We start from the raw sequence: 24,049 nt of genomic DNA on the forward strand, positions 1-24,049 counted from the left end.
CATATCAAGTCAAGCAGTCCATCAGATAGGCAGTCCCTGGGTGACACCTTCCAGAACAGTTTGATTCTCAATCCACAAGCCAGCCCCCCCCTTTTAACGACCAACAGCATTTCCATCTTGTCTGGATTTTATCTCAGCTTGTTCACCCCCATCCAGCCCATTATCAAACTCAGGCAACATTCAAGTATGTCAACCATGTCCTTGGAGTCAGATAACAAACAGCTGGGTGGCACTGAGTTCATAGTTTGGTGGTACGTTTACATCCAGAATTGTTACAGGAGGCTCAGTTGGGCTTAGTGTAGGGTTGCCATACGTCCTGGAAAACTGGGAATGTCACGGTTTCCAAGCATTTCCAAAATGTCCTGGCCAGTCAGTCAAGAATCCCGGATTCCTGTTCCAGCCGGCCAGAGAAATTCCAACCTCCAAAATGGTGCCTTGAGCCTGCTCAGTGGAGTGTAAGTTTTCATATTGAAATCTCCTCTAGCTTTTGAGAACTAGTGGAGAAATGTAATTTAGTGTCATTATTTTTCTGTTTGTTTGCTTAAACTGTTCTTTGCCTATTATTTATTTGCAGGTGCTTAAGTACTTAAGCCTGCAATCCTATGCATACTTACCTGGGAATAAGTCCTATTTAACTTAATAGGATTTGTTTCTGAGTAGACACACATAGGATTGCAGTGTTATCCCAGGATCATCCCTGAACACAGGGGATACCGGGAGCAGGCAGGGATGACCCCTCCATTTGCCTGGGATAATCCTTAGGTCTAGCTAAGGCCTTAGATAACTAAAGCTCCGATATCTTTCTTTCTTTCCCTAGACCTTTACATATTGCTCAGTTTTTTTAAAAAAAAATCCTAGCACCCCCCCCAAAAAATTGTCCCGGTTTTGTGGATCCCGAATATGGCAACCCTAGCTTAGAGCTTCATCCCACCTGTCGAATATTGTGCTGCTGCAGCGAAATCCACGCAAAAGACTCAAATGACACAGGGATTATAGTCTGCTTTCGCTGCGAAGGACTCAGATGACGGCGACTATGTCCTGCAGTGATTGTGGTTCTTTCCCCCTTTATAGTGGATTATAAAGGTGCAGGAAATGTCTGTTTCTTCCCAGCATGCGAAAGCACATCACTGAAATGTCAACGTGTATTTTTTATCCATCATTTTCAATGCGCTGTACTGTGGGTGTGCTCTCCAGGGGCGGCATTGCTGACATAAGAGAGGGGTGTGATGTTGTTCTTTTCCAGGGTTGAGCCTTTCTCAGCAGTATGGGAAATGCACTTTGCAGTCGTTCAGAAACATTGCTTTTTATGAAGCTGAGCTTTCCTCCTCAGTAAATTCTGAGCCCTGGCATCAATTCTGCCTTGCAAAACCAAAGCAGCAAGCTCCGCCTAGCAGTGTCTGGGAAGCAGTCCCAGCACCTGGATGTGTGTGTACGTGTGTGTTCTGGTGGGGTGGGGGGGCTGTTGTTGCAAAATGTTAATTACATTTTGGGATGTAAGTGGGACAGGCGGGGGAAGAGGGTAAGGGGTAAAGAGAGAGTGAGAGAGAAGGGAGGGGGGGAGAGAAGGACAACGTTTTGGGGCATCTGTGCCATAATCTGTTAGTGCAGAGGAACTTAGGATCACATTTCCATGCCTTTGAACATCCGAAACTGTGCATCTTCAATGGGATTTACTTTACTCAAAAGTAAGTCCCATTGATTTCAACTGCTGCCCCATGGTCTGTGCTTGGAGGGGAGAGAAACGGTGAAGGGTGGTGGTGGAAAGATTTCCCCTCTTTCCACACCTGGGAGCTTCTCGTAAGCAGGAGGGAGGGAGGGAGCCTCCAGGCAGGGTTAGGAGATTTACTTTACTCAAAAGTAAATCCCATTAATTTCAACTGCTAACGTGACCTGCTGCCCCTTGGTCTGTGCTTGGAGGGGAGAGAAATGGGCTGGAAAGATTTTCCTCTTTCTGCACCCTTTTCCTAAGGGGACCAAGGGGCAGCATGTAGCAGTTGAAATCAATGGGATTTGCAGCAGCAACCCTCACCTACATATACACAAATCAAGTAGACTGGACTGTGAGGGAGGAAAGGAAGGTGAGGGGGGAGAGATTCTTTAGATCTCTGTGTGTTTTTAACTGCAAAGGAACATGTTCCTCTGTAGGTCAGGAACAGTGCTCTTCAAAGGCTGGTCAGTTTCACCCAAATGTCTTGTCAGTTTCAAGTGAAGTCCTTTGGCTGCTTCTGAATCTCCTCTCAGTAACTGTGATTTGCCTCTCAATTTCTCTGCCATTGGAGGTCCTGGTGCTGCATTTGAAGTCTCCTCCTCCGTACACTGGGAGTTGAGATGGCAACTTCCTACCTTGCTTTGGTCCCCTACCCTAGCCACTCACTCCATTTCCCCCCTTTTTAAAGTTGCAAAAATTAAGACTGCAATCCGAGCGGCTGTAATGCATTCCATTGAACTCAATGGGATTTATTTACTGAGTGAGTAAGCATGCAAAAGAGTTGACTGCAGTCTTATGTAATGTTGTACATTGGTGTTCAGTAACAAGAGAAGCAAATCCCAATCCCTGTTGTCCGAGGGGGAGTTGCCTCCACTTCAAACAACCAATAAACGGTAGGAGGAGGTACAAAGAAGATCTGTGGGGTGGGGATAAGAACCTCAACGGATGTGAGTGAACCTCAACCGATCTCCCCAACGCGCTACAGCAGAGGTGTAAGTTTCCAAGTTTTCATATGCTATATAAGCACTATGTAAGTGAAATGAGATAATTCGAGGGTAAACCAGAACAAAAGTGTACGTGGGATGAGGCTTTTAGTGGCATAGAGCACCTTTTACCATTTTAGGCTATGTCCCTGTCTGAGCAGAGATAATCTGATAACCTCTTGTTTGGATTACTGCAATGGGTTATATATAGGAAGGGACGCCATTGAAAATGGTCTGGGAACTCTGAAGTAGGGCACTGAGATGGCTAACAAAGGCTGGGCATATTCAGTCATATTACATTGGTGTTTCATGATTTGCGTTGGCTTTCAATCCATTTCAAAGTGCTAAATTAGGGTGAACATATTTTGGAAACTGAAAAGGAGGACACCCCAAAATGCCTGGCCCCTGAGGTAGCATGCCCACCCCACATGGCCTTGGTCACATGTCTGATTCTACAGCTCACAATTAAGACAAACCTGTTCTACGTAATATCTTAAAGTTAAAATTATTGAAATAAAGAACAAGTGAGATCCCAATCAGAGAGTGTAATGCTTGGCCCAAATAAAGCTGCCCAAAGATTTTAAAAACATTTGTTAAAAACAAAGGTGCTGGTTTTAACCTATAAAGTCCTACATGGCTTGGGACCGCAATACTTGATGGAATGCCTCTCCTGACATGAACCTACCCGTACACTGCGCTCAACATCTAAGGTCCTCCTCTGAGTGCCTACTCTGAGGGAAGCTCGGAGGGTGGCAACAAGGGAGAGGGCCTTCTCAGTGGTGGCCCCCCGACTGTGGAATGATCTTCCCGATGAGGCTCGCCTGGCACCAACACTGTTATCTTTCAGGCGCCAGGTCAAGACTTTTCTCTTCTCCCAGGCATTTAACAGCATTTAACAACGCTAAGTTTGTTTTTTAACGGACCTCAGAATTGTTGTTTTTAAAATGGATACTCTTGTTTTTATACTGTTCTTTTTATGTTTCTGATGGTTTTAAAATTTTGTATACTTTTTAATGTTTACTGTTTTAACTTTTGTGAACTGCCCATAGAGCTTCGGCTGTGGGGCGGTATATAAATGTAATAAATAAATAAATAAATAAATAAATTCAACCTAATAAATAGGCTTTTTAAATATTTCATCATACACGTCCTGTTTGAAATTTTGTAAAGAACATTTGAACATGTTCAACTGTAAAAATCACAGTTCAAAATGATATGTGCATCAGTTCAAGAGATATTTAGGGTGGATACTTTTGAAATGAAAGCCCTGTATGATAAACTGTAAAATCATACAATCCTGAGAAAGAGTATAACGAGATACCACTCATAATTCCCTAAGCGCTGGGGTAAACCCCACGTTATTATACATTTTCTTAATCCACATTAAAAATGCAACTTTTTTGTTCTTGAGTTTGCAATGCAGTTCTTGGCTTAAAATATTTTAAGGGGAAATGCATATGAAATTTGTGGTGGGGTGCCCGTGTGCAATGGTGGGGGCCATTCCAATGGAGCACGCCACCAGCAGAGACTCTTGGGATGCTGAAGGTCTTATTACAAACCTCCCTGAACATTTAGGGAGGTTGTGGGCTCTCCCACACTAGAGGCCTTCAAGAGGCAGCTGGACAAGCATCTGTCAGGGATGCTTTAGGGTGGATTTCTGCATTGAGCAGGGGGTTGGACTCGATGGCCTTGTAGGCCCCTTCCAACTCTGCTATTCTATGATTCTATGATTCTATGATTTTTGGGGCTCCCCTTTTTTGTGGGGCTGCCTGATAGCCCCATGCTTTCCTATGGCCATTCTGAAGGAACCTAATGTGGCCATGTGCAAAGTGGGGACCATTCCAATGGAGCACGCCTCCAGCAGAAATTCTTAGGATGTTTAGGGTCTTATTACAAACCTCCATGAGAATTTTGGGGCTCCCCTTTTTTCTGGGGCTGCCTGACAGCCCCATGCTTTCCTTTGGCCATTCTGAAGGAACCTAATGTGAGCATGCGCAATGTGGAGGCCATTCCAATGGAGCATGCCTCCAGCAGGGACTCTTAGGATGCTAACTGTGTTATTACTAACCTCCCTGAACATTTTGGGGGCTCCCGCTCTTTTTTGTGCGGCTGTCTGACAGCCCAATGCTTTCCTATGGCCGTTTGGAAATACAGGTCTGTTGTAAGGTGTGGGTGCTGTAGGGGGGCATATATAAACATTTAAATAATGATTGGCATTTTGGGACAAAATTCCTTTCTCATATCTGTTAGTTTGTATTTTGATTCTGTGTGGTTTTCTATGATAACTAAATATTTAACTCCTTTAGGTATTTTGATTTGTAGATGATCCCTAAACTCCTCCAATGATTTCCTAAGGCCATTCAGAATGAACCAATGCATTTCAGTGGCCATTCTGTGTCCTTCGGTTTAGTACGTCCCAACATTCAGATCACTCTTGTCAATAATAATTAAGTCACATGCACAATCGTAGTCTGGGGTTTTGATCCAGAAATGCTTCAGTAGGCGCATCACACAACACAATTCATTTAGAGACATATAATCTGCTGCCTTGTCTTGCATTTTTCCTACATTTTGGTGGAAGGAGGAATGCATTCTGACTCTATACCTGCAGAGACTAGAGATGTATGGATTTTGCTAAATTAGGTCTGTCTGTGTTTATGGATTGTCAGGTGTCTTTTGTTAAAAAATATATATTTTTTTTGGTATTTTTGTTCAACTAAATTTGTGTACAATTTCAGAAAGTAAAAAAACTGGTCAGTGGAATCTGCATGACTTGGAAAAACCAGTTCACTGCAGAATCCACAAGTCAGATACATAGAAATCTGATTTGCACCCATTGTGAATTTCTCTGACATCCTCACCAGAGACTCCATGCAGTCATAAATTGTGAGTCCGTTGACAACCACTAGAGTTTTACTAGCTCAATATGCTGCCTATCTTTTAGAAAGATTGCTAGCAGATGACTAATTTAGGGTTGCCTCTTCCACCCCATCCCTCACACACAGCTGAGAGATTGGCAGGATTTCCCACTCCCCTGAGAGTACCACACAACACAGCAAACAGCTCGACCCCCTCTTGGAGAGTGGTCACCATTGGCATGAACAGAAGGCAGAGGGACGGAGAAGCATTTTCTCTTTGCATACTTCTTACGTCGCACATGCAGACTGGTTCACATGCACATGCACAACGAAATGTGTTGGTTTGTACATTCACAAACATGCAAACCGGAATGACAAAGGGGAAGGCAGAGGCGACAGTGCAGGAGGCCGCTGGTCCTTGAACACGACCATCTTAATAAGCTTCCGTTGGAGAGTTCTGCCCCAGTTACCCTTACTGGGAACAACATTTTCGACAGAAATACGTCAGTATTTGGATCCCCTCTTTAATTTAACTTTTGGCAGCCATAGATGAAGTTCCAAAGAATTTTAAAATACAGCACACAGATGTTAAACCTATGCACACAAGGCATTGTGGAAAATCTTACAATACCCTGGGAAGTTATTTTGAAAGCTTTTTATTTTTTAAAAAATGTCATTAAACAAAATTCTACTTGTGCAATTCATTCATTGATTAATCAGTTACACTTCTCCACAATTTTCCAAATTCTGTACTTTTATTGGCAATGGTCTCTTTACTTTTTACTTTTTAAAACATATTTTGCCATGGTAAGAAGGGAAACACACCAGAAAACTGCTTCTCCCAGTGAAGTTTTATTTAGCCTAAACCCGAGACCTTGAATCTGAAACCAGAATGACTCCCCCTTGCAACCCTCCACCCCAATTGAGGTAACTGGTTCAAAATAAGTCACTCAATGGTCAGGTAGTCACAAGATGGTTCTGGAGATGGCGAGGGAAGGACTCTGTATGATCCAATCTTAGAGGGAGGAGAGGGACGCGGCTTGTTCTTCTGCCTGGTCTGTGAGTGTCCGTGTAGGGGACTGCTCACTGGAACTGCAGAACAACAGCAACAAAGACCAAGGCTAGATCTACACTAGTGCTTTTTATCAGTATTGATTGCACTGACAACTGATGGGGCACATCCAGTATTCTGTTTACCACTGTTCTAGCATTATTTCCTCTTTTTAATTCTGCATTATCCAAAATATCACAACAGATGTCATTGTGTGTTATGAGGTATAAACGTGAAAGACAGATACAGCATCACCCTGATGGGATCATTTCAATATGTCATGAGATGTAGATCTGCCCCAGGAAACATTATGAGGGATAAGGCATAACTTGGCCCTAAAACGTGCAATTTATTATTATTATTATTATTATTATTATTATTATTATTTATTTATTTATATAGCACCATCAATGTACATGGTGCTGTACAGAGTAAAACAGTAAATAGCAAGGCCCTGCCGCATAGGTAAGGAGGATATCTACAATTCTGGAAAAAAGATGGTTAGGGGCCTGGAGATGAAGTTCTATGAAGAAAGGTTAAAGGATATGGTATGTTTAGCCTGGAGAGGAGAGTAGCAAGAGGCAATATGCTAACCATCTTCAAAAAATCTGCAGGCTGTTTCAAGATGATGGACCAAATTTGTTCTCTGTTGCTCCAAAGGGTAAGACCAATGGTTTCAGATTACAAGAACATTAGGGGGAAAAACCCTTTCTGATGACACAAGCTGTTTGGCAGTGGAAGAGACTGCCACAGAAGGCACGGGACTCTTTCTTGTAAAATGTTTGTAAGCTGAGGCTGGATGGCCATGAATCCAAAACATTGTAGCAGCAGATTTGCTGCATCAGGGTTTGGATTTTAGGACATTTGAGGTCTGTTCCTACTCTGGCCTCATCTTCATGAGCACGGGAGGAGTGTGCATTGTTGTTATTCTCCGCAGTATGTTGAAATTGGATCCGCTCCATCACTGTTACATGGGAGAACCAGCTGTCCCTAAAATCTGACTTTTCATTGTGGGAAAAGACTCTCAGGGCATGTCCTGAGAGTTGCTGCAGGCCTGAAGGGGTGTGGCCTGATTGCTTCCAGTAATTGAGTGGGTGGGGAGTCCCATTCTGATTCCGGACTCCAAGCTGAGCAGAAGCAGGGAAGAGGAGCTGCCCCAGCTGGAGTAGAAGCTACAAAAGGAAGTCAGTTCTCAGAGAGCGAGCAATCCGAGCGAGCGAACAGGAGTGTGGTAGGGAGAGTGTGGCAGGTCAGGTCAAGGGGGAGGTCCTTAACAAAAAAAATTCTTCTCATAAGACACACTCATATAGTAGGGGACCTCATTGTTTACCTTCAGAGAGGACAGGACAAAGCACATGCAATTCCAATACAATCAGAAAGGAAGAAACAAAATGGAAATACAGAATATGGATGGAAAGGAGTCTCTAGTGGTGGTGACCTGCAAAGTGTGTGCAATGTTCATGTTCCTGCCTGAGATCAACATGGCGTACACCTGAGCGGCGAGTGTCCACCCTCCAAGGAATAAGAGAAGGCAAAGAGTTCTTAGACAGAATGGTGGAAATGAAACAGCAACAAGAAGCACAAGATATTGATTCACAGAATCATAGAATAGTAGAGTTGGAATGGAAGAGGCCTATAAGGCCATCAAGTCCAACCCCCCACTCAATGCTGGAATCCACCCTAAAGCATACCTGACAGATGGTTGTCCAGCTGCCTCTTGAATGCCTCTAGTGTGGGAGAGCCCACAACCTCCCTGCGTCATTGGTTCCATTGTCGTAAGAGCAACAGCAAGCTGAAGCAGAAGTGGGGAATGCTGAGGTAAGGAAAGCCAATGAATAGGAAACTCCCCGGAAAAGGGTGACAGAAGCAGAAGAACTAGAAGACATTCTGTACCAGTGGAACAATTAGAGTTATGTAACTGCTTTCAGCTACTGGAGAATGAGATTGGAGGACAGCCTGCAGAGGAAGAATTACAGGGGACCCTGTGCAACAGTGAACAAGAGAAAAAAGGTCAGTCAACCAAGAAGAAGAGAAGAGTAGTCATTGTGGGAGACTCCCTGCTGCGTGGGACTGAAACCCAACTATATCATGAAGACCCATGGACTCGCCAGGTATGCTGTCTCCCTGGAGCACAGATTAGAGACATGACTGAAGGGTTGCCAAAGCTCATAAAGCCCACTGACATGTACCCTTTCTTTCTCATCCATGTGGGAACAAATGATGTCACCAAGTGGAGCGTCAACGTAATCATGTCCTACTTTGGCTCAGTCTTCTCCCAAAAAGGTCTATGACTCCCCCGCCCCCTGGCAAAAGTGAAGTACAAGCTGGAGGGACAGGATTGCAGTTTGAGATAGATAAACAAATGGCCAAGGAACATCTAATTTCTTTGAATGAGTTCAAATCTCCAGGGCCCAATGAACTGCATCCTAGAGTAATGAAGGAGCTAGCAGAAGAACTCTCAGAACCACTGTCTATTATCTTTGTGAAAACATGGAAAACAGGTGAGGTGCTGGATGACTGGAGGAGGGCTAAAGTTGTCCCTACCTTCAAAAAGGGCAAAAAGGAGGACCCTGGGAATTACAGACCAGTCAGTCTGACATCCATCCCTGGGAATTTTTTGGAACAGATTATAAAGAAGTCAGTCTGTAAGCACGTTGAAAACAATGCAGTGATTACAAGAAGCCAGCATGGATTATCCTGCTTGTTACCTCCCACCAGTTTGAGAAGGTACCATTGATAAGCTAGTTTGCTGATCAAACTAGCTAAAAGTTGGCTAGATGGAACAACTATTAGGTGGATCCACAGTTGGCTACAGAATTGGACTCAAAGAGTGCTTATCAGTGGTATCTTCTCAAACATGTGGTACTTTGTCAAAAGTTTTGCTTAAGTCAAGATATATTATGTCCATAGCATTCGCACAGTCCACAAGGGAGGTTACCTGATCAAAGAATGAGATCAAATCAGTCTGGCAGGATTTGTTCTTGACAAACTAACTGTTCTGTAGTTCCCAGGTTCCTTCTTTTTGTCCTTTTTGAAGATAGGGACAATGTTAGCCCTCCTCCAGTCATCTGTTATCTCATCCGTCTGCCATGATTTCGCAAAGAGAATAGACAGTGGCGCTGAGAGTCCTTCTGTAACTCCTTCATTACTCCAGGATGCAGCTCACTGGGCCCTGGAGATTTGAACTTATTCAAAGAAATTAGGTGTTCACACACTGAGCATTGCTTAGCTCACCTAATATCCAACCATAAACAGTATTAACCAAGTTTGTCGGGGGAGTATAGAATCATAGAATAGTTGAGTTGGAAGGGGCCTATATTTCCAGGTAGGGGGGTTCTAGGACCTTGTCTTGTGTGTGCATGAAAGACTATTTTTTCTACATGTTTAATTCCTTAATCAGAAATAGAATTGTAGGATACAGAGGATAGAATACTAGGCAAAGAAGACACATAGGTAAGCTGGCAAAATGAAGACTTCGGTAACTATGGTCATTGCTTATTTCAAAACCTGACTTTGGTTTTAATGTAAAAATCATGCAGTAATATAGTATAATAAGATGGCTGACTTGTCAAAGGGCTTTAGAACATCTTGGGCCTCTTCCAAAGCCTACAAGAACTGACAGAGTCTTTCCATTGGCCTCAGCGGCCTCTGGATAAAGCCCCCCTGTAATTATAGCAGTTGGCAGAGCCAAGCTTGACATAGCCACAAATTTTCTCTCTGTTTCCCACATTATTTAACAGTCTTAAAAGGTTTCTAAAAATGCTCTCTTTAAGGAACAAAGACCAGATCCCTTGCATTGCTGAATGTAGCAGAAATCAAGATTGCTTTCAATTTCCCAGATGTGCACCCCTTAATCAGTCCCGGGAGTTACTTTTCTAGTGGTCTTCAAGCCCTTTGATATCGCTGGAGTGAGGTCCTGAGGTTCGTGTTGCCCATTCCTGCCTGCAATAGCATAGGATGGGGCGTGGGTGATTTGGAATGGGGAAAACTGTGGGTAGGGAATGATTTAAGTGCTCCTTTCCCGGCCACCTCCACAATTCTTTAAGACAAACAAACAAATTAAATCTCTGCATTTTGATATAACTTATAGTCAGCTCATTAGTGGGCCTATGTATTAGGCACACATGCCAAAAAGCAAAAATCCCTTTGTTTAACAAAAGGGTGACTGTGAACTTATACAAGAAATGCTCTTAAAATAATTCCCCTTTTTGGTAGGGGACAACTTAACCATGGCGAAGTCTTTTAAAGTTGTCCCTGATTTGTAACTTTTCATCTGTCTTAAATCATGAAACGCCAATATTAGTTGTCCTGGCATTCAGATACAAGCCCATACATATGGTTGCTATCTCATTATGTGAAACATTCCTTTCTTCAACTGTTCTTAGGAGCAGGGTGTTGAATATTAAATATCCCCAGACACTAGTCTGAAGACTGAAGAAAATGCCATAAAATGACACTTTCAGACCTTTCTAGGGAGTTTTTGATTACAAGTGTACCATTTCCCCCCTTATTATCTTTTGTGGAAATTAACTAATTTTCATTCCCCCTTATGAATTTGGCCCAAGTATATATATGTATAACTAAGTGGATGGTTAAACGTTAGAAAAAAAGCCTATCAGTGTTCGAGAAGCTGGGATGCTCCCAGAGATTTTGAATTTTTTAATGTGATGAAAAACTGCAGGCTTGTGCACACTTACTTGGTAATAGGTCCTGTTAAGTTCAGTGGGACTTACTCCTGAATATAGGTGCCTGTGATCAGGCTGCTCATTTTGGGTTTTCTTTTGCTTTGGGTTTATCGGTTTTGTACATGATGATGATTGAGATACTGTTCTAGTTCAGGAGAACAGAATGGGTTTAACAGATTTGTACATGATATTGATTTGTTCCAGCATTCAGAATTAGGGATGTGCTCCGCTTCTCCTCGAACCGGAGAAGCAGGAGCGGAGCGGGGGGCTTCGCCTACTCTAAAGGCGGAGGTGAAGAGGATTGGGGGGCCGGCGGAGTGTTGCGGCGATTGAGGTGAAGGCGGATCCTTCGCCTTGATCCGGAGCTCCGCAAGAAAGGTAAGTGGGGTTTACCGGGCCCTGCTGCTGTCGCTGTCACCCATGCGGCGACAGCGGCAGGGCCTGGTAAACCCCCCTCCCTCCTCTCCCTTACCTGCATCCGTCCGCGGTCCCTCGGTTTCTTCAATTGAGCCCGCGGCTCAACCAGGAAGTCTAGGCCGCACTTGCTAGACCTGCTTTCTTTAGAAAAATGGAAAATATTTTTTTTGCAAATTTTTATCTGTACACTTTCGGCTTTTGATACCATCGACCATAGTATCCTTCTGGAACAGGGGCACTGTGCTTCAGTGGTTCCAGTCCTACCTCTCAGGCAGGTTCCAGATGATGATGCTTGGGGATTGCTGCTCCTCAAAGAAGGAGCTGCTGTGTGGCGTACCACAAGGCACCATCCTATCCCCAATGCTATTTAATATTTACATGAAACCGCTGAGAGAGATCATCCAGAGGCATGGGGCGGGGTGCTATCAGTATGCCAATGACACCCAAATATATTTCTCTATGCCTTCAACAACAGCATCAGCTAAGGATAGTGTGTCTCCTCTGAATGAATGCTTGGAGACGGTAATAGGCTGGATGAGGAAACCGCCCAGGGTGCTTCGGCTATTGGGCAGTATAAAAATGCAATAAATAAATAAAATAAAATAAACAAACTGAATCTGAATCCAGACAAAATGGAGATTTATTTATTTATTTACAATATTTATATACCACTCCTGATTCAAAATTTCAGAGTGGTGTACAAGATAAAATACAATAAAAACAGAATAAAACACCTTAGAATAGATTTTTAAAAGCAGCAAAATGAAAGGTGAACCATGAACCGTACCTTTGATGTCTCACTTGTTCTTTACTTCATATTATGTAGAACTGGTTTGTCTTAATTGTGTGCTGTAGAATCAGACATGTGACCAAGGCCATGCCCCTCCTTTTTGGTTTCCCAAATACGGTCACCCTACATTCGCACCCCTAGCAGCATGACTCTGCTAGACATGATCAAAGGGCCATCTAGTGGGAAATCTCCTGAAAGGAGGATGGAGACACGAAAATCACCTCTGTCACCCTTTCTGCTCCGCTGGCAGATATCCAGTAGAACAGCCTTCCTCAACCTGGGGCGCTCCAGATGTGTTGGACTGCATCTCCCAGAATGCCCCAGCCAGCAGAGCATTATGGGAGTTGTAGTCCAACACATCTGGAGTGCCCCAGGTTGAGGAAGGCTGCAGTAGAGGATAGGATATCCAGACACCTTCATTCTTGGCGGCCTCAATCTTTCGTGTTTCTAAAAGGCAGGACTGCTCTCTGAATGAATGAATGAATGAATGAATCAATCAATCAATCCAGGATACACTGGGCTTATGGGTGTTATATACAAGAAGCTCAATCCAGCATGGTCTCCTGCAAAAGCTTCATATAAATGAATGGGAGCTGCAGAAGTATACTGCAGTGCTCTTGAATACTTGAAGTGCTTCATGTAAATGCATATTATTTTGAAAATTTGTATAATGCTGTTCCATTAAAATACTCAACACAGTTAGCAAAAGGAATTACCTTCTCATGAAAACAATTCTTCATGGTCTCCTTCACTAAGGAATAAGCAATATGTTGTGTCTTGGTGGCAACCAGATACATATCTTCCTCCATTTGCTGGTAGAAACTTTTGCATTGTGTCCATCATCACTGAAAAAAAAGCAAATGGGTCTAGTGCATTAACTTATATATTTATTACATTTATATACCGCCCCACAGCCGAAGCTCTCTGGCCGGTTCACAAAAGCTAAAAACAGTAAACAATAAAAGTATACAAAATTTAAAAACCATCAGAGACATAAAAACAACAGTATAAAAACAGCAGCATCCATTTAAAACAACAATTCTGGAGTCCATTAAAAAACAAACAGCATTCAATGTCATTAAATGCCTGGGAGAAGAGGAAAGTCTTGATCTGGCACCTGAAAGATAACAATGTTGGCGCCAGGTGAGCCTCATCGGGGAGATCATTCCACAGTTGGGAGGCCACCACCAAAAAGGCCCTGTCCCTTGTTGCCATCCTCCGAGCTTCCCTCGGAGGAGGCGCTCGGAGGAGGACCTTAGATGTTGAGCGCAGTGCACGGGTAGGTTCGTGTCGGGAGAGGCGTTCCATCAGGTATTGTGGTCCCAAGCCATGTAGGGCTTTATAGATTAAAACCTCTTCTCGATCCTCCCAGAGTGCAGGACACGGAATAATGGGCTCAAGTTAAAGGAAGCCAGATTCCAGCTGGACATCAGGAAAAACTTCCTGACTGTTAGAGCAGTACGACAATGGAATCAGTTCCCTAGGGAGGTTGTGGGCTCTCCCACACTAGAGGCCTTCAAGAGGCAGCTGGACAACCATCTGTCAGGGATGCTTTAGGGTATTCCTGCATTGAGCAGGGGGTTGGACTCGATGGCCTTGTAGGCCCCTTCCAACTCTGCTATTCTATGATTCTATAAACCAAATTGTTATTGATCATGTGAAGATCTAGGTCCATCTTGACAAACAGACACCTTTGCTCCCTTTTCCCTCTCACCTCATGGAAAGTGTGCTCCCAAGAAAAAGAGGCCCCTTTTCTTCCAGAATTGTGCATGTGCTGGTTACATAAAGACTAGTAACTGAAGTCGCTAACATTAGGCAGACATTCATCAAAAGCAAATTGATGTCATTGTTTATAGAGAGGAGCGATAACAAATGTTGAGAGAGAGAGAAAGAGAGAGAATGGAGCGGTGGAACACACACCAACAAATGTTAGTAAAACTGTTGAGATTAGATATAATTGCTGTAAATTGAACACAGTTACCACAATGATAGGTTCAGACCTAACACATTTGGTATCTCCTTTCCTGGATGAATGGTGGGTAACACAGATTTAACCTGTCATGATGCTCTCCCCTCCAATCACAGAATGAGCCTAGACAAAAATAGGGCAAAGTCAAACATAGTGGCAATGACAACATCTTCCCATTAATGGTAGGTGCCCTTTCTTAACAGCGGCTGGTTCTTCTTTTTACTCTGCTTGGGCCCCTTGTAAATATTTGCAAAAGCAGTAAGATTGAAGATATGTTTATAAATCAAACAAGACAAGACATGATTGGATCTCCTCCTGCCCCTTTCTATTCTTTTTAAAAGCTGCTCAGCCCCCTCCTCCCATTGGATTTATTTATTTATTTATTTATTTATTTATTTACGTATTTATTTATTTATTACACTTATATACTGCTCCCATAGCCAGGGCTCTCTGGGCGGTTTACAGAAATTCTAAAATTGAGATAAAAACAAGTATACAAAATTTAAAACTCTAAAACACAGAACATACACACATAAAGCATTTGGACCATGGTATTGGCAAAGAGTTAAATCTTTCCTCTGGTGCCATTTTCCTGATGTAAGCTTCTGTCTTTCCCATTCCTATGTTTTTCCTAAAGTGGCAAATGAGCTTTGAAGGAGGGAACATATTTTACAATGGAAAAATGTCATGAGGAAATTTTTAAGGTCCTCACCAGTCCCAATCCAACTCTCTCTCTCTCTGTCTCTCTCGCACACACATACAGACACATGCATGGTGGCTTTTTTAAGTAATTAAAGGAGATGGCAGACCCAATGTGACCACAGCTACACGTGACCCACAGGGGGATGTTATTTCTTATTTCATCTTGTGTGGTTTGGAGGGAAGAAAGGCTGGCAACCATGTGAGAGAAAAAAATCCTTCTACTTCCAAAAACATAATGTACTCTCTTATCCGAGTAATATCAACTACGGAAGTTCTCTTGGAGGACACCTTTCAAAATGCCTGTACTATTCGAAGGCTTCTTATAAATTTGTAGGTACTTTAAGTTGGAAAACTTGAATCCTATCAAGCTAAAAAGTTTGTGGAACAGAGAACATGAATTAAAGGGGAACTGGCCTTAATGGTTTAACTTTTATAAAACATATACTTATATTAGGCTGTTGCATGGAAGATTATATCAAATAGATTATCTTAGCATGTTAAAAAAAAAAGTAAACCTATTGTTTAGAGCTTTCTTCAGGTATGTGCATAGTAAAAGACAGGAAAGAAATGGTGGTTCAACTACTCAATGAGGATGGCAAAATGCTAACAGATGACAAAGACAAGGCAGAAGTGCTCAATTCCTATTTTGGCTCAGTATTCTCCCAAAAGAGGGTCTATGACCACCAACCCTCCTAGGGAAAGTGGAAGGCAAAAGGAAGAGGGGCCGACCAAGGACAAGATGGATGGATGATATTCTGGAGGTGACAGACTTGACCTTGGGGGAGCTAGGGGTGGCGACAGCCGACAGAAAGCTCTGGCGTGGGCTGGTCCATGAAGTCACGAAGAGTCGGAAGCGACTGAACGAATAAACAACAAAAACAACTATAATTTAAATAGAAATGCAATACTTATCATAGTGAGGAAAGTTGGCCTGTGTGCCTCCTCAGTCTGCTTTCCAGGTGCAAACTGAAGGTGGGCAACTTCTAGGCCTCTCTATCCTACTCTCCCTCTTTGGCTTTATAGCAGACTTGCACTGGGCAGCCCATCAAAGAAAGGACACCTTCAAATAGAGAACTGTTCTCTGTAAAGTAGGATGTATATGTAGAGATGTACATTTACATTAAGTAAATGACTATACTTAAACAGAATAGATAGAAGACAACAGAAGAAACATAACCATCAGGGCTTGTAGCCATGGATAGCCTTTGCCGCCAGGAATTGATTCAATCCCCCTTTAAAGCCATCCAAATTAGTGGCCATCACTACATCTTGTAGTAGTGAGTTCTATCATTTAACTACACGCTGTGTGAATAAGTACTTTCTTTTATTTGTCCTGGATTTCCCACCAATCAGCTGCATGGGATGACCCCCTTAGGTTCTAGTATTTTGAGAGAGCGAGACAAATGTCTCCTTATCCACATTCTCCACACCACGCATAATTTTGTACACCTCTATCATGTCTCCCCTCAGCCTCCTCTTCTCCAAGCTAAACAATCCCGGTTGATGCAACCTTCCCTCATAGGAGAGATGCTTCAGCCCCTTAATCATTTTAGTTGCCCTTTTCTGCAGTTTTTCCAGCTGTTAACCACACCTGAACATGGTTAGGGTGACCATATTTGGGAAACCAAAAAAGAGGACACCTAGTGTGTGTATGGGGGAAGCAGCTTTCTGAGTCCTGCAGAAAGTACGTTATCCCCCCGCCACCTTAAAGAACCCGATTGGAGTGGAGGAGGGGAAAGGATTTCATTCTGCACCACCACCATCCACTCCAATTGGGGCCTTTTCTATAATGTCCACGAATGACCCACTTTCCCTTTTAAGACCTCAATTGGAGCTCGGGGTGGGGGAATGACATGCCTCAAGAAAGCATGTCATTCCCTCCTGCCATGCTAATGGCAGCCTTAAAGAGGAAGGTGTGTCATTCCAGGACATTATTGAAAATTATAGAAAATCCCCCCTGACACCATGGAAAGAACAAAAACCAGGACAAATCCGGGGAAATCCTGACAGTTGGTCACCCTAAACATGGTTAAGTTAACCACAAAGCCCAGAGTGTTGTCTGAACCAGGCCTTTAACTTTCAAGTTCACTTAGACTGGACAGGCCTTCAAGAAAAAGAGGACCCCTTCAAATAGTCATCTGACAGCCATTTAAAAGAGGACTGTCCTTTGTAAAGTAGGACACATGGCCACACTGCCAGTTGCTGAATCAGGGCTTGTTCTTTGGAGGATAATTTCAGAATATGTCGACGTTCCAGCAACTTACTCATTTCATTCTGTTTTTCATTGTTTTCTAGCCCTTTATAGAGCCTCAAGATTGAACTAGAACAAGGATTTTTGTTGCATGAGGTTATTCTGTTCAGGAGGAATATTCTGTTGATCGCAGTGCAATTTAATAAACTTCAGGCTTGTTTGGTCAACTGTCACTTGTCAAGCTGTCATTTTAAAGAAGAATCCGTTAGGATTTAAGATCTAAATAATTAAATGGCTGCTGTTGCCAAATTCTTGTTAAACACAATAGCATACAAATTATGTACAGTGGTTGGTCCTTTGAGAACAATGTGATCATTTATTGGATCTAGGATGTAGGTTTCAGGAATTTTATTTATTTTACATTTACTTGAAGACAAAAGGAATCTATTACCATAAAATCCTATGTTATCTTCTATATTTTTATTGTCCTTGTACCAATCCCTTCCAATTGGCCAACATAATTTCAACCCTTGCCAAAATGTGGGGTTAACACCTGAACAATTCCAAATGAGATCCTACTTATGCTGAGTAGAAATAAAAAAATGAATATACTGTAAGTCTTGGAGTCTGTGCCATTTAGAATGGGTCTTAATGATTTGGTTAGCTGCCTTAAGCCTCTGTGTTCAGGTTCTTGGGAACAACCAACCCCCTCCCCAGTCCCTTGATCCACAGAATCCATGCAGCCCCACCGCTCACACCCCAGTTGGGACACAAGCATCATGGGAAGCAGAAGCCCAACTGGGAGTGGAAGGAGTGGGTGGAGAAGGGTGGATGATGTCATGGGAAGGGCTTGGGAGGCTCCATCCTCTTGACACCATCCAGCTCACTGACTTGGTCCCGGGGTAGAATCTGGCCCCCAGGCAGAAACTGGTTGTTCTCCCTGGCTCTGTCTTCTAGTGCTCACTCTTCTAGCATCACTCCTCTGCCTTGCATCCATATTCTTCTCTCTCTTCCCTTCTGCTCTTTCACCACTCCACTTCCCCTCACCCTTTGCTCACTCTATCCTGCAGCTGCTTTCTCTTTCTGGACCATTACTGGGCCGCTCCATCTCCAGGGCACAGCTGCCTCCAAACACAGCTGCTAGATTGGTCTGCAGATGTGCTTTCAGTTTGACCTGATTGTTTTTGTGTAATTCACTGTTGCTTTAGTCTGCCCTGGTCTGCCTTAGAGGCTCTGCGATCAAATGACAAGCCCTGGTGTTTCCTAACAGCCACCCTTCTGGAAAGAAATATGGGATAAAAATATTACTAGATTAAAACATACATAAAGGTTTTGTTGGGGTACATGAGCACCCTTCTTACACAGGATGCCCATGTGCTTATTGAGAGGTGATTGCTAACAAGTTGGTGAGGGATTGTCAGCCCACAAAATTGGTTTCGTGGGCTGGTTCCTTCAGAGCATCTATCACCAAGCTGCAGGCAAGCCCACTTCTGGCTGACTGAACAGGGGTTCCTATGAGAGAGGGATGGGATCTTAATGTTTCTCCCAGAATAAGTTAGCTTCGAACTTGTGTTATTTATTTGTGCTTCCATAGTTTCATGTAATTTACCTTTCAGAGCCTCATATCCAGACAGTCTGAAATCAATAGAGCTCTTTCCACTGGACTCAGTAGGAGTGGGTTTCCTCTCCAGTAAGTAAAGACATCTGTTATACTCATGGAACATGACAGGAATCCAGCCATCCCACCTCCTTGGCTTATATACTTTTGTCAATCTTTTATTACTAATTAATCGTTTAAAGCTAGTTGCTCTGTATTTATTTTCTATGTAGAGAAAGAGGAAATCCTTTGGTTTAGCCATTAATCAAATGATTAATGAAGGGAAAGAACAACCAACCTAGAAATGGCAGTATTGTTCCTGGATTTTTTGTTTTTTGTTTTTGTTTTCATGTGCTTGGATTTGGCTTTCCCCCCTCATATTTTTTCATTATCAAAGAATGGCTTTTACTGGGGGAAATATGTATGTATCCTGACCCTCCAAATATTCTAGCAATTCCAGAATGCCAACCATACGCATGGATCATTGAATACAGTGGGATATGCTTCCAAGTAAACATGCATATATATGAACAGGTTGCAAATTAAATTTGGTGGCAGTCTTTATTAATCTGGCACAGAAAAGGTTAAATATTTTGTTGCTAACAGAAGACTGAAGAGGCTACTTCAAATTGAAGATGGTTAATTTGATCTGGAATGGTTGAATGGTCTGAACTAGGGTTTTGGGGAGACCTGCAAGAAGACACCAGACTCCTTTTTAGGAAAATCTCATACTTATATTCCAGACCCCTGCCCCATGGGCATGAAGCCCCTGAAAGTGTGATTTTATGCTAATTAATAATATGGTATTTTAATATCTCTAACTAAGGCTACTTTGTAGGACTGGCTTTGAAAGTAGAGGGGGGAAATGCAGCTGTCTTTTGCAAATGGTTGTGCAGAGCAATAGGAAGGTCGTGACAAATTGTGTTGGCAGATATGCTTATATGGAGTGAAAGAACAGAAGAACTGGGCGTGCTCAGAAGCCAACTAAGAGGGGAAAATTGCTGTAAGACACCCCATGTTTTGCACCTGCAGAGATAAAGGAATGTCCTTACTCAAGGCCTATTGGTTAAGAAATCAACAAGTTTTAAGTGGATTTGACCAAAGGTGACCATGAGTTCAAGGAAGATGTACCAAAGACCAACAAGTAAATCAAATTAACATGCTTCTAACACTCATATATAACTATCATGCTATCTTTTCCTCAATTTTTGTAATTTACTTAAATAAAATATTTAATGGATTTCAATTTACTTTGTAGTCTCTGATGATGGTTGCTTGTTTGCAGTTAGTTTGGTTACTCACCAGGGTGTAGATTCTGAAATTAAAACCAAATTAACAGTCTTTACAACTAGCCAAATGCAAATCCACTTGCCTTGATCCATACTCTTACAAGCTAAAATGTGTCTAATGAACATGGCCCATATTCATTGCTCTGGTGAACAAAGGGGTCCCACCCACAATTAGGTCTGCTGGGTCTCAGGGCTAAACTTGAAGTAACGTTGCTTTAGACTCCTAACCAAAATTTCTGGGGAGCAAAAACTGAGGGGAAGATTTCACCAGGGCTCTTCAATGACAGTGCTTTTGGAAGGAATGCTTAAATAAGATATCAGAAGGTCAGGCTGCCGGGGAAACAAGGCCTACCGCAACCATGGGGCCGGGTGCCCCTGTTTTACCAGTGAGTTGGAACTCAGCTTCAGTTGCAGGCCTTATTTTCCCGGAGGCCTCCAGACTTCTCCAGGTGGTATGGTCATCCTATCAGAAGCTGTTTGCAGCAACAGCAATGTTTAAGGAATCTGTGGTTCCCAAAACAGCTTGGGAACCACCAGTAACTGGATGTCTCACTGCTGCCTATTCAGTGGGTGGCTGACACCAGCTCCCCGATCAGGTATACTGAGTTCCACTGAAACAGCTGCTCCAATACTTTCTCCTTTGTTGCCCAGTACAGACAGGGTACCACACTTCTGCTAAATATGGTCACACCAGCAACTTAAAATAAGGGTGACATAAGCTCCATCAGGTCCCCTTATTATGGGAGCCACAGTAGTGGCTCTAATAGATAAAGAGATCAGTAAAATAAGGATTCCATGAGAGTAAATGGAAATCCGGGGGGGGGGGGATGGGGATGGGTTGTTATAACCTGAATAAAATAAAATGGTTTCACCAATCTTCCTGAGGGAGAAAGGGCAGTTAACACAAAAAGAAAAGAAAAAACTCTCAGTCATGCAAAAGTGTTTCTGAAAACATGTTGGCAACCATTTGTGCCCATCTCATGTAAAGATGCTATCGGCACCATATTTTATAAATGGCTGTTTTCTTATTCCCAAATAAAAATTCAATTTACATATTTTAAATAATTTTTATTTGCAAATGAAAGCCTATGGAAGTTCATAACATGGCACTCGGAGTGCTGAGGGGGAGGGTGTAAGGGCTGTGTGAAGAAAAAGCAGGTTTCTGGAGATGTGTGTACACAGACGAGCAATGCCCTCGGTGTGACCAGACCCTACCACTTCTGTTTACTGATCTGTGTTCCCACCAGTTCCCCTTATTCCTCTGCTCCTCCTTTCCCCTTAATCATTTGTGTTACTACAGTCCCTTTTGGGGTTTGCGAGCTGGGAAGAGAGGTCTTAGAAGCCCTTTAAAAGCTACTTGCACAAAACGCCATTCATGTATTTGTCTGGAATTTGGCAGGCAGCTTCAACCCAACAGAAGAGGTTACTATGTCTGCAAACCTCATCCCATTCTACCAGGAAATAAAAACACTCTCAAACCTTGATGATGCCTGGTGCAAAATCCCTGCTCCTCTTTGTCTGAAATTTTGAATACTTCACCCCCACAGAAGAAACTACTGTACCTGCGAATTTCATACAATTCTCCAAAACATTGGGGCTTAGGGTGGGTTGGGGGCAATAGAAGCTTGTTATTTGCTAAGGACCTTTATAAATGCATTACTTCATAAACCATTTACTTATTTATTTGCACAAATCCATATATTGGCACTCACACACAAACATCACACAAATATAGGGAATTACTTTCAAGGTGTATGTGATGCTTTTTGAACAGTAAAACATTACATAAATGCTAAATGTGGTAATTACTGTTAAGAAGTTTTCCTTTGACTATTGTTTTGTCCTGCATTTCAGCTATTTTAAATTTTTCAGAAGTCCTGATTTCCAGCTAATTCAGCAAGAAATTTTAGCATTTTGTTTTGGACTATAGTTCTCTTTGGATGGAGAAAGAAAACCACAAGCCAAATTATTGTTGTTTCCCATGACTCAACTAATTCATTTTCCTTGTATTGATAAAAACATCTTAGACAGGAAATAACAAATAGCATATAATGATGAAACTGTTATTTGGTTTAGATGAAACCATTCAGTAATTTCAAGCTTCTACCATGGAATTTGGAAGCCTTTGTGGTCACCCCACCTCACCCTCCCTCACCCTTTGCTTGTGCATCCCCCAGTTCTAGAAACCAATGGATTTTGATGAGTCAGTACATGACTGCATCACTGAAGGGGACCTAGCTCAGTGGTTGAGCACAGCATTTGCATGCAGAAGGTCCCAGATTCAATCACCAGCAGGTAGAACTATAAGAGAACCCTTCCTGAGACCCTGGAGAGCCACTGCCAGACACTGTCAACTGTAATGGGCTAGATGGACCAATGGTCTGACTTAGTGTAAGGCACTACGTTCCTGTGAGAGGCAGCCAATGGTGGTCATAGCATCCCACTTGAGTATTACTGCACAGAGGTGAAAAGTGAAAGTATTTCAGGAAGGTGTCTGAAACCAATTTTCCACAACAACAACAACAACAATAATCAGTGTCGATCAGTGGTGGAGGAAGCAGCAGCCAGGTACCTCTCCGTCGGGCCTGGCTCCAGCTCCAGCTGAGAGCCCCCTCCCTCCTGCTACTAATTGTCACTGCTGAACTTTGCAACTAAGAATCTAGTGCCTGAATTTGCTTTTCTTCCCCCTTCTCCTTCTCAATCCCCTTTCCTTTTGTGTCTTTTTTTAGATTGTAATCCTTGTGTTTTCATGCTTCTCCGCCCCGCCACCCACTTGCATGTTTTGATTCTCTTAATCACTTCACTTTCAGTACAAGCTACAGTTTGCCATTATTTCCAAAACAGCAAACGATGGTTTTTGCTTGCCACCAAAACCTGGATTAGAAAGCATGTTTTGAAGCTAGTTTAAAATCCTAATTTAGAAGTAAGTGTAAACCATAATTTGCTCATCTTGCTGTAATGGGAAATAATTGTTTTCACTAAAGCAGAGGTGAGCTAAGCACAAGGCACACTTATAAAGAGACAAACCATAATTTGGTGTTATGTTGGAACTAACCCTGTTACTCATTAAAGCTCTGTAGCTAATATAAAGAATTGCCAAATTCAAATTCATAACACCAGATTAAGATGGCAGATGTTTTTTTCATACTTGGACAATGACTGAGTTGTATATACAAATCAAATGAGAATTTTTAAAAAAGGTTTTGAGATAAAATGGTAGTAGAAGAAATCCTCCTTGGTTCTTTGTATCCTGCCTACTGTTTATAAACTATTTATGAATTTATGCAAGTTTCTGATGATTTCTTGGAGTTAATACAAACAAAGGAAGAGCGACTGAAGGCCTATTAACCAGAATGGAATTTATAGACATTCTCCTCTAGATTCTGTGCACCCACTGTGGGGGTGAAGTATTCAGAAAAGCAACAGAATAATAGTTTTTAGCTGCCTGTAAGTATAGCTACTGTGAATTTGATCTTTGTAAAACATGGATTTCATTATCCCTATAATTTTAGATAATACATTTTTAAAAATATTCATAGGAACATTGTGATTCCTGACTCTAAGCTGAGCAGAAGCAGAGAAGAGGAGCTGGACTAGGAACTACAAAAAGAAGCCAGCTGCCAGACAGAGAGTGATCAGAGTGCATGAACAGAAGTTTGACAGGGGGAGAGTAGGGGAAGAGGCTCAGTCTTCTCCAAAAAGTGGGTCTATACCCACCCACCCCGGCAAAAGTGCAGTACAAGCTGAAGGGGCAGGATTGCAGTTTGACATTAATAAACAAATGGTCAAGGAACACCTAATTTCTTTGA

Source organism: Elgaria multicarinata, chromosome 3, assembly GCF_023053635.1.
Source record: "Elgaria multicarinata webbii isolate HBS135686 ecotype San Diego chromosome 3, rElgMul1.1.pri, whole genome shotgun sequence".
Classification (NCBI taxonomy): domain Eukaryota; kingdom Metazoa; phylum Chordata; class Lepidosauria; order Squamata; family Anguidae; genus Elgaria; species Elgaria multicarinata.